This window comes from Ostrea edulis, chromosome 3 (genome assembly GCF_947568905.1).
Source record: "Ostrea edulis chromosome 3, xbOstEdul1.1, whole genome shotgun sequence".
NCBI classification, from domain to species: Eukaryota; Metazoa; Mollusca; class Bivalvia; order Ostreida; family Ostreidae; genus Ostrea; species Ostrea edulis.
The window spans coordinates 5909482-5923050 of record NC_079166.1 but is presented as its reverse complement, the minus strand read 5'-3'; the positions used below and the strand labels follow the sequence as shown (position 1 = coordinate 5923050).

Here is a 13569-nt window from a genome sequence, read left to right as displayed (position 1 = left end):
AAGAAACGGAGCAAAAACAATATGTCTCCGACACTTTGTGTTCGGAGACATAATAAGAAACGGAGCAAAAACAATATGTCTCCGACACTTTGTGTTCGGAGACATAATAAGAAACGGAGCAAAAACAATATGTCTCCGACACTTTGTGTTCGGAGACATAATAATAAGAATAATAAGAAACGGAGCAAAAACAATATGTCTCCGACACTTTGTGTTCGGAGACATAATAATAATAACTAGAAGAGTTCTCGTTGCGAGCAACAAATAGGTCTTCTGTCCGATTTCTGACGAGAGAAGATATTGATTGGGATAAGATAAGATCTTCACTGGGACAATTCGATTCGTAAAAAAAACGAGTATAGATGAAACCAATGGACACATATTTTTCATAAAACAAAGAAGAAAAAAAGCACGTAAGATATGAAATTTATCAGTTTTCGATAACTTCCAGTTCAATTTCTTTCAGTTTCTGTACATCGGAAATCCATAAAACGACTTAAAATTCAACATTGATCTTTCAGGAATCATTCTTGAGAGTGTCAAATAAAAATGTTCATTTTTGGAACAACTTCCGGTTTGGAAGAATCTATTTCCGGTGGAAATGGTATGATTTGAAACACTTTGTTAGACTCAATCATGAACATTTAGAAATGAAAAAAAATGAAAAAAAAATGCATATTTTCAAATACTACCGGTGGACGACGGAAGTGACGACAACAAAATTTGAAAACATAGATCAGATCTACATGTCAGTCCTGTTTATCCCTCAAAGATTCATGATCGATTCAATCTTTAATCGTTTATAAAAAAAAAAAGTCTGCAAAAAATCTCGTAAAAAAACGGAAATTGGACATATCTCCTGAGCGGAAGTGAATATTGAAAAAGCATTTCATTGTACTATAAAGATGAATAATGTCGATAATATATGCGAAAATCGTATCAAAAAACCTCGATTTATATGCGAGAAATAAGAGGACAAAGACAAACCAATTTTTCGAAGATTTTCTCTAAAAACCGGAAGTAGGTAGTTAAACTTCCGGTAAGTCTAACATTTTTTGAAACGCCGAAATAGACCTGATTAATTTATGCAAATTTTGTTTCAAAAGTATAACTTTGAAATTTGACGTTTCTGTTGTTCACTTCCGGTGATCTCCGGAAGAGACGGATGACAATGATAAACCTTATTAAACAGCTACAAGTCACCATCTATCATCCCTGAAAGTTTAAAGACTCAATCTTTATGAGTAAACGCCCGGACAAAAGCTCATTTGAAAAACAGAAACTCGGCCGTAACTTGTGACCGGAAGTGATTTTGAAATAGTGTTACAGTGTTCTCTTGAGATCGATAATGTCAATAATATCTGTAAATATCGTATTATATGGTTCATAAATAAACGAGATATACGATGACAAAGAAATACCACATTTTGGAAGTTTTTCTCTAAAAACTGGAAGTTGCTGGTTAAACAACTTCCGGTAAGTCTATCATTTTCTGAAACGCCGAAAGAGACCTAATTAATCTATGCAAGTTTTGTTTCAAAAGCATAATTTTGAAATTTGACGTTTCTTATCTTCACTTCCGTTGACGGCCGGAAGTGACGGATGACAATGATAACACATTATTGCACAGCTACAAGTCACCATCTATCATCCCTGAAAGTTTGAAGACTCAATCTTAAACCGTTTATGAGAAAATGCCCGGACAAAATATCATTTGAAAAACAGAAATTCGGCCGCAACTTGTGACCAGAAGTGAATTTTGAAATAGTGGTGCAGGATTCTTTTGAGATGGATATTGTCAATAATATCTGTAAATATCGTATTAAGGGGTTCATAAATAAACGAGATATACGAGGACAAAGAAAGACCGTTTTTTAAAAGTTTTTTCTCTAAAAACCGGAAGTTGCTGGTTAAACTTCCGGTAAGTCTAACACTTTCTGAAACGCCGAAAGAGACCTAACTAATCTATGCAAGTTTTTTTTTCAAAAGCATAATTTTAAAATTTGACGTTTCTTTTGTTCACTCCCGGTGACGGCCAGAAGTGACGGATGGCAATAAATAATAATACCTTATTGCACAGCTACTAGTCACCATCTATCATCCCTGAAAGTTTGAAGACTCAATCTTTAACCGTTTATGAGGAAACGCCCGGACAAAATGTCATTTGGAAAACGGAAATTCAGCCGTAACTTGCGACCGGAAGAGAATTTTGAAATAGTGGTGCAGGGTTCTCTTAAGATGGATAATGTCAATAAGATCTTTAAATATCGTATTAAGTGGTTCATAAATAAACGAGATATACGAGGACAAAGAAAGACCATTTTTTAAAAGTTTTTCTCTAAAAACCGGAAGTTGCTGTTTAAACTTCCGGTAAGTCTAACATTTTCAGAAACGTCGAAAGAGACTTAACTAATCTATGCAAGTTTTGTTTCAAAAGCATAATTTTGAAATTTGACGTTTCTTTTGTTCACTTCCGGTGACGGCCGGAAGTGACGGATGGCAATAATAATACATTATTGCACAGCTACAAGTCAACGTCTATCATCCCTGAAAGTTTGAAGACTCAATCTTTAACCGTTTATGAGGAAACGCCCGGACAAAATGTCATTTGGAAAACGGAAATTCAGCCGTAACTTCTGACCAGAAGTGATTTTGGCAAAACTAAAAAATACTTTTCTAGACAATTCTATTTTACATCTTTCCTCAAAGTTTCATGAAAATCTATCAAGCCGTTTTAGAGAAATCGCATGCACAAAATCGGTAAGAAAAAGAACAATAATAACGAGCTATAACTGTGTTGGGATGCCAACACGAATGTCTCCGAACACCTCTCCATGTCAGAAATGTTTTTTGATGCCAGATATGCACTCAGGATCCTCAAGAAACCCTAGAAACTAAATTTGGTTGAAATCCGACCGACTTGATTTTTGCCGCCATTTTGTTCAATGACGGCCATTTTGAAACATTTCAAAAGTGATTGGAAAGAAATACTGAAGGTAGAAATGAATTGTTAACCCTCAATTTACTCCAGAAACTAAATGTTGTAGAGATTTTAACATTTTCAAATATTTTGGTATATGGCGGCCATTTTGAAAATGACGGCTCAGAAATTTTTTTTGAGGGTGGGAATGAACTCGGGGTCATCAAATTACCCTAGAAATAAAATTTGGTTGAAATCCGACAACCTTGATTTTTTGACGTTTTTTGCCGCCATTTTGAAACGGCGGCCATTTTGAAAATTTCGAAAGTTGATTGCACCCCTCCTCATGACCCCCTATCAGCTCAGAAAGTTTGAAGTGGATCTGTCGAAACACTTTCATAAAATCGAGCGGACAAATTTCTCAGGAAAGAAGAGGAATAAAAAGAAGAAGAAGAAAATAAGAATAATAAGAAACGGAGCAAAAACAATATGTCTCCGACACTTTGTGTTCGGAGACATAATAACTAGAGCAAAGCTCGTTGCAAAGCAACGAGTGGGTCTTCCTTCATGGCTGTGTGATTGATTTTATGTTGTTTTTGTCTCCTTTGAGAATTTTTTAATCATGTGGAGACATCACCATATACTGGTGATTGGCTTCAAATTTAGACCTTTACTTGGTAATTAAGGGCATTTAACTGTGAATGATGGCCAACATTGGCCATAACAGTGGGCCTTGGATTTTCAGGCTTTATCTGAATGGTTGATTCACTTCAAAGTATCGAGCTCTTGGCGATGGAACGGTTTCTATAATATTTTGCTATTAACCTAATCAATTTTCAAATATATATAGATTCACAAGTTCTCCTCTTGAAAAAGAGCATATCTCTGCAGATGAAATGAAAAATAAGAATGTCCTTCTATTAAGGATGTTTTAAGAAAAGTGTAATAAAACTTGTTCATGTGCTCCTGGAGAGAAAGTTGAAAATAACAACGTCTGTAAAACGTGATATACATTAACTGAACAGACTTTGATCACAAACCCATTTGAGCTTCTGGCTCAGATGAGCTAAACATCACTTGGTTTTTCTTATTAAAGTCACAAATTAAAATAATTTGCATCAATACAAAAAAATCACAATGTAATAATCTTTCTGTGAGCTTTAAAAATTTCAGATAAATATAACAGGAAATGAAGAATTCTCTATGTTTATTTTTTGATCTGTTGGGAATCAAAACTGTACATAATTAAAAAAAAAAACCCCAACAGGATTCAGCTGTAAAAGCTTTGCTGTATTTTAAATGTGATTCAACATCACATTGAAATAACACATGAAAGATGTACATTATAGTAGTACATGTTCTATACACCGAGTCAACAAACAAGCAACCATGTACACACAATTGTATACATTAAAACAGCTCTAATACTGTAAACGTATTACATTTGGTTGTGTATTCTTTTTAGCGCCTTTGGCGGAAAGCAACTTCCGCTCATTCAAATACAACGCTAAATGTCTTACACTCTACACATAAAAAAACAAAAAGGAATTCGCTAAATCAAATTCACGCTAACTTGTTCAAAAATCAATTTCCACCAAACATCGTACACGCTGAATATAATACATTTACAGTAAATATATGCATACATTTAAATTTCACTTGTTACATGTTCTAGTTGTATAGGCCTAATATGTAAATATATTAGATAGAGGGTTTTTGTCCATCTGTGTCTCTTAATTTCTGTATTCTGCTGATATTTTTAAGCATCACCAATTTTCTATTCATATGCTCTTTTGGCAAATCATCGTTATGCTGGGAATCAATCTACACAATCACTTAACCTGGAGACATACTGTCGCACCTAAAACAAATATGAAAATTCTTGATTTTAATAGATAAATAAATTATAAACCATGTGTTCAGAGCCATTCACTATTTTTTTTTATGTAAAAGTACATGTATTTCACTTAGATATTTAGTACAAGCTGTTAAAAACAGTAATGAAATTCAAGTAATGCTTTGGGGTATATGTAGAATTTTTTCATCATTTCAAAAAATGAATGCACATAACTAGCATAGTATAATATTTACTTTTAACATGTTTAAAGAACTGACTAATTATGAATCCTGACAACAATTTTGTTAAACTAATCAAAATGAATTTTGCTTTCCGACACGACTGTCAAGGGAAAGTTTGTTTAACATGTTTAAGGAAATAATTTCACTATATGTTACTATATAGCTTTAATTTTAAAAATTAATTAAGTAACTAGACTCTCAGTAGATAATTAATGAAATAGAAAATAAAAATTAATTCTTGGGCAAAACTTTGAGATCAGAAAAAAGACGCCTTATGCGGCATTTAAGAGAGAAAATTGACAGTAAACACACCTACCTCAAAATACACGTGGGTTTCACATGTTGACAAACATCCAGGAAGTTGCACCTGAAAAAAGAATTCCCTTTAATTCAGTGGGACAGTTCCAATAAAGTTATAGTATTCCTAGTAAATGAGCCCAAAATTAATACTGTAGGCCTAAAATAGGATGCCGAAAAAAGAAAATCAAAGTACTGAAAGTACTGAAAAGCGCTAAGCTGACTTCATGAATTCTGTATGTAATGTTAATGAGCAGGAACAACATTAAAAGAGGTTTATGCATTATTCTTTATTTTCGCATAACTAAGTAGTACATTTTCTGTAAGAAAATAACAAATATGGATTGGAAGCAATGTCCTGAAATTTTCAACACGTTGAAATATAAATTTTATATGATGTTGTTAAAACAATGGTCACTATGATAATTTTGATCCCACACTAAACTAAAACCCTGTCCTTGGATCAGGAAATTTACAATTTTGGTAAAGGACACCTGTTCTTATTAAATATCTATAATCAGAATTTAGTATCAATAGCATTACCACCGCTGTGGTGGTCCAGAGGTAAAGTGTTCGCTCTGTATGCGGGCGGTCGGGGTTCGAATCCCGGCCGCGACAGACCTAGTTCGTTAAACAGGTAGTGACAGTTCCATCACCAAACTCTCGGCATCAGGTGATAATGTCACGGGTCCTCGGAGATGGCCTTTAAAACGGATGTCCCGTGTCACAGTAGGTGTGGCATGCTACAGAACCCTCACTGCTCAATGGTCGTAGGCGCCGAGCATAGGCCTAAATTTGAAACCCTTCACCGGTCTCGGTGACGTCTCCATATGAATTAAAAATTTATTGAGAAGAACGTTAAACAAGATACAATCAATCAATAGCATTTAAGGCTATGCTATTCAAATATTTGACAAACACTTTATACCATGTTTAGCTCCCACCCATCTTCCCAAGGCAAGGATTTTTGATCCGCTCTACTCCGGTCCCTGGATCATTAAATGCTCTACATGAGTATGCATTTTTTTCTCTTACAGATGTCATGTTATAGAAAAGACCATTTTTTGTAGAAAATGTGAAAACAGTTGTAATGGTAGTTTTCGGTATAAAGTGTTCAATTGTTATTTCGCAACTAACTTACTGTTGTGTTCCAGTTAAATAGTGTATGAAATATTTTTAAAATACAACTGAAATGAAACAAATCAATAGTTTGATACATATATGTAAGTCATTTATAATAGAAAGGAACAAACAAACTGGACAAAAAAGAAAATTACACATAACCACATATACTAACAAATGCCACATGTCAAAACACACCAATAATGCAGGATTATGAAACGCTTTACATCCATTTCATTACCTTACCAGAAATCATTTAAATACACACATAAACATGCATCTGAATGACTTGTACTACAGAATCCAGTGCATAATTATCTGTAAATAGCAATTAAACCATGAAAGTGGAATTATTTTTTGTAATCAATAATGAAGTTATTTTCAATTCAAAATCAGGTTGGAAAGAATCTGAATCCAAATAAGTCCGATAAATACATGTATAACTGAAAACAAAATTTAAGAAGTTATTTAGAAAAGATGTTCATCATACATGTGCAATATTACTTTGAAACTGAATACTGCGTCATCAACAAGAGTGGAGATAGCTCATTTTTAACATGAAAGTTAGTGCAAGAGGATATACCAATTCAAATATGATGATGAATTAGACTAACATATAAGCATGGATTTACATTTAGCAATTGTAGTGTTTGTTTGTTATACGTAAATCTTTAAAAAAAAAAAACAAAAAAAAAACAAAAACAAAAAAAAAAAACCAAGAGTTTGTACACAGGTACATTAAATCTGTACTCATCAACTTGTGTGTATTACACTTCTTGTGTAAAAGCTCATATTCATATGGTAAAGGAGACTCATCCGTTTGTCTGAATGAGACATAATACACATTGCTATTGTTTTAATTTTATAAAACAGTTCTTTATATGAAAATGCTAATAACCTTAGCAAAAAACCATAAGATTCGAAGCTTGTGTAGGAGTTCCAATTTGAAAAAAAAAAGTAACAGAAGTGACTCGCAATAAATATGCAAAATTTACAACATGTAAATGTAGCTAAATGAGAATCCCAAACTAGGCACTGAAAAGTTACAAAAGTAATTTTCAAACTGTAATGTTCAAACTGCTGTTAGAAATAATGAAGAGGCATCTCACCAAAAAACTAAATGCATCTTTTTTTATATGAAAAGATCGTTCAGTGAAAAGAAAATGTGGGGACAGGGAACAACGACAGTACATCCATGCCCCTCCCCCTTCTTCATCATTTGTACATTCGGAAATGCATGTCATTGTTAATTGTTTGTTTGAAGTACAAAGAAATTGAAAACATGATTACTTTTCGTTGCATGTAGCGTGATGTGGACCGCAAACCATTTCACATTCATGCTTGACACAATGGCAATGTTTATCTAACACTTGTTCTAAACATATGTATTTCAGTATACAGCCCTCGTAAAATTCCGCGCGGTGTTTTGAATACTTGAAATCGGGTATTGTCTTCCATAATATAATATAATATAATGTTGTACCTTTTATCTTTTCCTTGCCCCAAAACTATTATTTTTAGTCTCATTTTTGAAACTAAATCACGAAATCAAATTTGATTGTGTTGACGATGATTCTGAAGAATATCTTGGTCGTTTAAAAATAATAAAGTAAGCTTAAGTTACACCGTTGCATCCTCTAAATTTCTGCATGACCGACTTACATATATGATCGGGGAAGGTGTAAGCAGTTACGCAATATCATCCTTCTGAGACACCGATCTCTGTCCTTAGCTGTCAAAGCATAATCGTGCACAAATTCTTTCTCGTTCACAATGGACGCGGATCAGTTACTTATTTACTGTGTTGCACACATTTTTGCTGCGTCGGACAAAATTTTTACTGAGTCGGAACAGCAGCCAAAACACACGTGGAAAACCATCCCGATTCGTGTATAGCCTAATGACGTGGCTTCTAATTATAGATTGCACCATGCAAATTGATTTTCCTGGCCTCTAAGCGCCATGCGAAGGTAACAATGCAAAGGCACCCTAGTTAAAACGGTTTCATATACATATTCGTATTCAATTTTAGATTGTGAATCACTTTAATTATTACAGACGCAGATTCAAATGGGAATTTTAACTGAAGAATGACCTGCATCTGTGTCTCATTTTCCTCAAGAATGAGGACAAAAATATCACCCTTTTTATACATATTTTATTCACTGTTCAACGAACTGTATTTCCGGGGGGGGGGGGATGCAACTGCAGATATGAATGTTATCCCCGTGCTAGATCGGTTGCAAAATTACGACTACTTTAAACACGACTTGACTACAGCGATGCATAAATTCGCCTATAGGTGGCGATAAACCGGAAACATGATGACGAAAGCAAAATCCAACTGGTGGCAATAAGCGCTTAAGCTACGCTTAGCGCTTAAAAAGAACAGAAATTCTCTCTATATATAGAACTACAATTGACTAAGTTCATTTTGATTGGCTATTTCCTTGCGTAAGACCTTTAAGATGACTAAAAGTTTATGAAATTAAATGAAATTTGCAGAAAAATGTCTATTAGTTATTTATCTCTCATATACTAGTGCATCAAAATCTATTTTTGACCCTAAGGGATGAAAAATAGGAGATAACTCTTCCAAACAGATTGCAGAATTTTAGGCTAAATTTCTGGTCAAATTGATCTCCAGTATATCATTTTCAAAACACAAAAAAATCTAATAAGTGAATTATTTAGGAAAAAATTTGGAATGATATGCAAGCTGAGATGTTGGAGTTTGTGTCCATCTGCATAAAAGTTTTTTCAACTCTAATTAACAAGCCCTAATTAACTAAGAAACAGGAAGTTTACTGATTTATAAGGAAGTAATTAGCAAAAAATTGTCAATCTTAATTCTAAACAAAGTCAGGGACTGGAAAAAATGGTGCCAAGAAAGACTTCAATGACGTACCATGGAGCTTTGATAACAGTGATCACTGATAAATGGCTGGTGATTAAGATAAGTGGTTCTTTAGCAGTAGGGAGTGATGAGGTTTTTCCATCAGTCATCAAAGAATGGAGTTTCTCTTAGAAGACCAGGCAGCTCTAAAATAAATAAACAAGATAAAAATTTACAATACGTAAACATGCACACCACAACACAATAGCATATTCTTAGAAAAGGTCTGCAAGTGTACAGTTAAATAATAATCATGCCAAAGAAGGGACCAAAGTGGTTGCATCAACATCAATTCAGAAAAGGAAGTATTCCTCACAACAAGGGCCAGCATAGTACAGGGACCACCAGCCCAGTCCAATCTCTAGTACCCATAAGAAGGTTAAGTAAAGAAGAGTTTCAGGATGTTGTATGGCCACAGAAGAATGGAATATTTGCAGTTACCGATGCTGAGAGCCGAAGAAGTGAAATGAAGATTTTGCGACCCGGACCAAGTGAAGTCCAGCCTGTTGACTCCAACATGGACGCTGTGTCAGATGACCCAAACTCAAAACCATACAAAGTACTTCACCAAGAGAAGACTGCTAAATTGTGGAATAATGCATTTAAAGAACACTCACAGAAGTTTCCAGACTGTAATGGTTCACTGGACTGGAACCAGCATGGAGAGGAAAAACGAGGCCTGGCATGGATCCTTTCCATCCGATGTAAGAAGTGCCACTATACAAGTCGCCGTGAAAAGCTGTATGAAGAGGTGGGGAGATCCAGAAGGGGACGCAGAGCTGCACAGCTAAATGTGGCTATGGCTGTCGGTCACATGGGTACCAGCCTTACTACAGAGGGTATCCGTGATATGCTTCTTGGCGCAAATATTGAACCAGCATCAGCTACCAACATGCAGCAGACCTGCAACAAAGTGGGAAAAATTATCACAGATGTGAATAAAACGAGCATGAAGAAAATAAGGCAGGCAGGGTGATGACCGTCCACTAGACATTTCCCATTATACCAGTGATGGGGATAGTGTGGCTGCATCCGGGGCATCTGAAAAACAAGAACATGTCATCGAAAACCTTAAAGACTTGCGTCATTTCTTTGACTCTCAAAGAAAACAGACAGCTAAGGCGCTGTTCAGCAGTCACATGTTTCCCGGAAGATCCAAAGCCATAAAAGAATACATACAGAGATTTGCCTTAGATCTGAAGCTTCGAAGTAGGACAGAGTACGAGAATTGCTACAAGCACTACTCCGGAGACTTACCTTTGATGAAGCGGGCTATGTCTACTGCTGTCCGTTCTATCATAAGCTGCTACCAAGGACAGTGCGGGAAATCCTGTCAACTTCATTCCTTTTCCTGTCGTGGACTGAAAAGCAAGAAGTGAAAATCTTCAGTGTTGCCTAGTGACTTTGAATTAAACATGACAGAAGAAGACAAATGTTTGTTAAAAGACTGTATAAATTTGACTTTAGGACCAAATAATCTTGATAAAATTAAATATCATACTTCTACACAAAAATCTGAATCTGTGATTAGGGCATATTAAAAATCAAATCCAAAATGTATTACAAGTAGTAGAAATTTTGAAAGTAGAATACATAAAGTTGTGCACTCACTGAATGGGGGTCATGGAAAATCAACATTGGAACTTTGTGAATCTGTAGGGGCACCTGTTGTAAAAGGAAGTAGAGTGGTCCATCATCTAAAACAACAACAAAATAGGCAAAATTACTTTAAAATGAAACAAAAACTTTTAAAATATAAATATCAACGAAAATACTACAGATCTAAGAGATATCAGCTCTAAGATAAAAAATCAAAAGACACTTACAGTAAATCACTAGCAGATCCAAAATTAAACAGGAAGTTGTAAGTGTGAAAAAAAGGGCGGGGGCATTGATGATGTGTATCATTTGTGTATGTAATTTAAATGTATGAAATTTGTATTTAATACATATTCTGTAAATTGTGTTGCATGTAATAAATGTTATGTTTTATCCTGCACTGTTGCTATTCAACTGCGTCGATGAGGATATGTATAAATGATGTATAATCGTATTGTAAAATGTGACATTTTCTTATACGAGGAAGTCTGTACAAGTAAATTTGTTCTATTTTTTATTATTCATTTTAATAAAGTTATTTAAAATGATTATCATGTATTTCTTACCTGTCTGATGAACACAACAAAGGTTACAGAGGTGATTGGTAGAAATACGGGTATACGGGTGTCAAAACTCTCTGTTGATGACATGACAGCACCCTGCATTGCTTATCCACCATTATTGATCTTTAACAGGGGAGGCTACTCCTGAAATCAGAAAAATTGCAGTCAAAATGAACGTTACCTGTTACTCTTAAGGTCTCACACAAGGAAATAATTTCACTATATGTTTAATATATAGCTTTAATTAAATTAATTAATTAAATAGACTGTCATCAGATAATTAATGAAAGAGAAAATAAAGATTAATTCTTGGGCAAAAATTTGAGATCAGAAAAAAGACGCCTTATGCGGCGTTTAAGAGAGAAAATTTACAGTAAACACACCTAACTCAAAATACACGTGGGTTTCACATGTTGACAAACAGACTACACACCATCCAGGAAGTTGCATCATGCGCACCTGAAAAAAGAGTTCCCTTTAATTCAGTGGGACAATTCCAATAAAGTTATAATATTCCTAGTAAATGAGCCCAAAATTAATACTGTAGGCCTAAAATAAGATGCCAAAAAAGAAAAAAAAAAAAGGAAAAGAAATTGTCTCTATATATATATGTAACAGGAAAGGAGAAAATCTACGGCTGGACCGGGAATCGAACCCGGGACCCCTGCATCACTAGTCAGGTGCTCTACCGACTGAGCTACCAGGCCGATATCCACGGCCAGAACCACTACATTCCTCCCTCCTTAAATTGTCTTCGCCCTCGAAGACGCAACCCAAGTTCTTATTTGCCCCTGGGAGGACTTTCACCTCCAAGTCCAGGGGTGGTCAACGGCACCAAATCTGTAACAGGAAATGAGAAAATGTATGGCAGGACCGGGAATCGAACCCGGGACCCCTGCATCACTAGTCAGGTGCTCTACTGACTGAGCTACCCAGGCCGATATCCACGGCCCAAACCATTACATATAGAACTACAATTGACTAAATCATTTTGATTGGTTATTTCCTTGCGTAAGACTTTTAAGTGTATATTAATTGTAAACTTTGGCAGCATGAAGTGTGCATTTATGACTGAGAGAATAATTTAACTCTAGAGGCTAGCTTATAAATCATTAAAGATAAAATATTTTAACATTTATGACATTTGAGAAAGGTAATAATGGTTTAGAAAACTTTTTTTTTGGTAATTATGGTCACCTTTGTTTAAACATTAAACTTTATGACTCAACACTATACCAAGTTTGAAAAAATTTCTCTTGACAAACACATTTATCCATAGGATATAATTTTGTAAACAAATGTTTGCAACTCATGTATTCATTCCAGAATATGCTTGTTTAAGTTTTGGGGTGCTCTAATCCAACATACCTCTAACTCTAACCCCTGCTTTTATATTGTGACATGTGCGGGGTTAGAGTCAGAGGTATCACAGATTTGGAGTGCTCAGAATATGTATTATGGGCACTTATGAATAAAATTGGGGGAGGGGGGGATACTACATGAACTTGGTTGCCCCTGAAATTTTTTTGGGAAAGTTTGTGCATGGGGCATTTCCGTTTTGGGACAAAGCGACTTAGTAACCATTCAACATAAACAATATTTATAGTATTCTAGCCTGTGTATTGTTGAACTTTTGCATATTTTGTTTAAAGAATGACAGACAAAAGACTAATAAGGATTTGTAACAAATTCTTTTATCTTCATTCAAAAGTGGTAAAATGGTTAGACAGTATCTTTCAAGAGTCATGAAATAAGGGACTCCTTACATAGTCCGAGATAACAAACATACATACATGATGTTTAACATTTCATCGTGTAAAAACATTGCATTTTGTTGATTATTTAAATAAATTGCACATTAAATATCAAAATCGGAAAAAAGCCTGGAAAACGTCAGATATTTCGGACTACTCCTTATAATGCGAATGAATTTTGTCATTGAGTGAATGAAGACCGAGCATATAAACAAGGTCTCATGTCACGCAAAAAAGATCTCCTCTTTCAGTGAATCTAGGACAGCAGAGAATAAATCTAAATTTGCACTCTCCTAATAGCATTGGTGGAGTCCATGAATGAAAATTTCACGAGGGAAT

The 13569-nt window shown here is 34.9% G+C and overlaps 2 long non-coding RNA genes across 2 annotated transcripts; both read right to left on the bottom strand.

Annotated features, from left to right (window-relative positions):
• Positions 1 to 4114: 4114 nt before the first annotated feature.
• On the bottom strand, positions 4115 to 7133 carry LOC125677229 (uncharacterized). The gene is made up of 3 exons (XR_008801649.1): positions 5840 to 7133; positions 5316 to 5366; positions 4115 to 4781 (listed from the first exon to the last, which is right to left on the bottom strand). It is a non-coding gene; the product is annotated as an uncharacterized LOC125677229 (long non-coding RNA).
• A 1282-nt stretch (positions 7134 to 8415) lies between these two features.
• On the bottom strand, positions 8416 to 11637 carry LOC125677228 (uncharacterized). The gene is made up of 5 exons (XR_007371003.2): positions 11480 to 11637; positions 10926 to 11011; positions 10572 to 10675; positions 9932 to 10217; positions 8416 to 9460 (listed from the first exon to the last, which is right to left on the bottom strand). It is a non-coding gene; the product is annotated as an uncharacterized LOC125677228 (long non-coding RNA).
• Positions 11638 to 13569: the final 1932 nt, after the last annotated feature.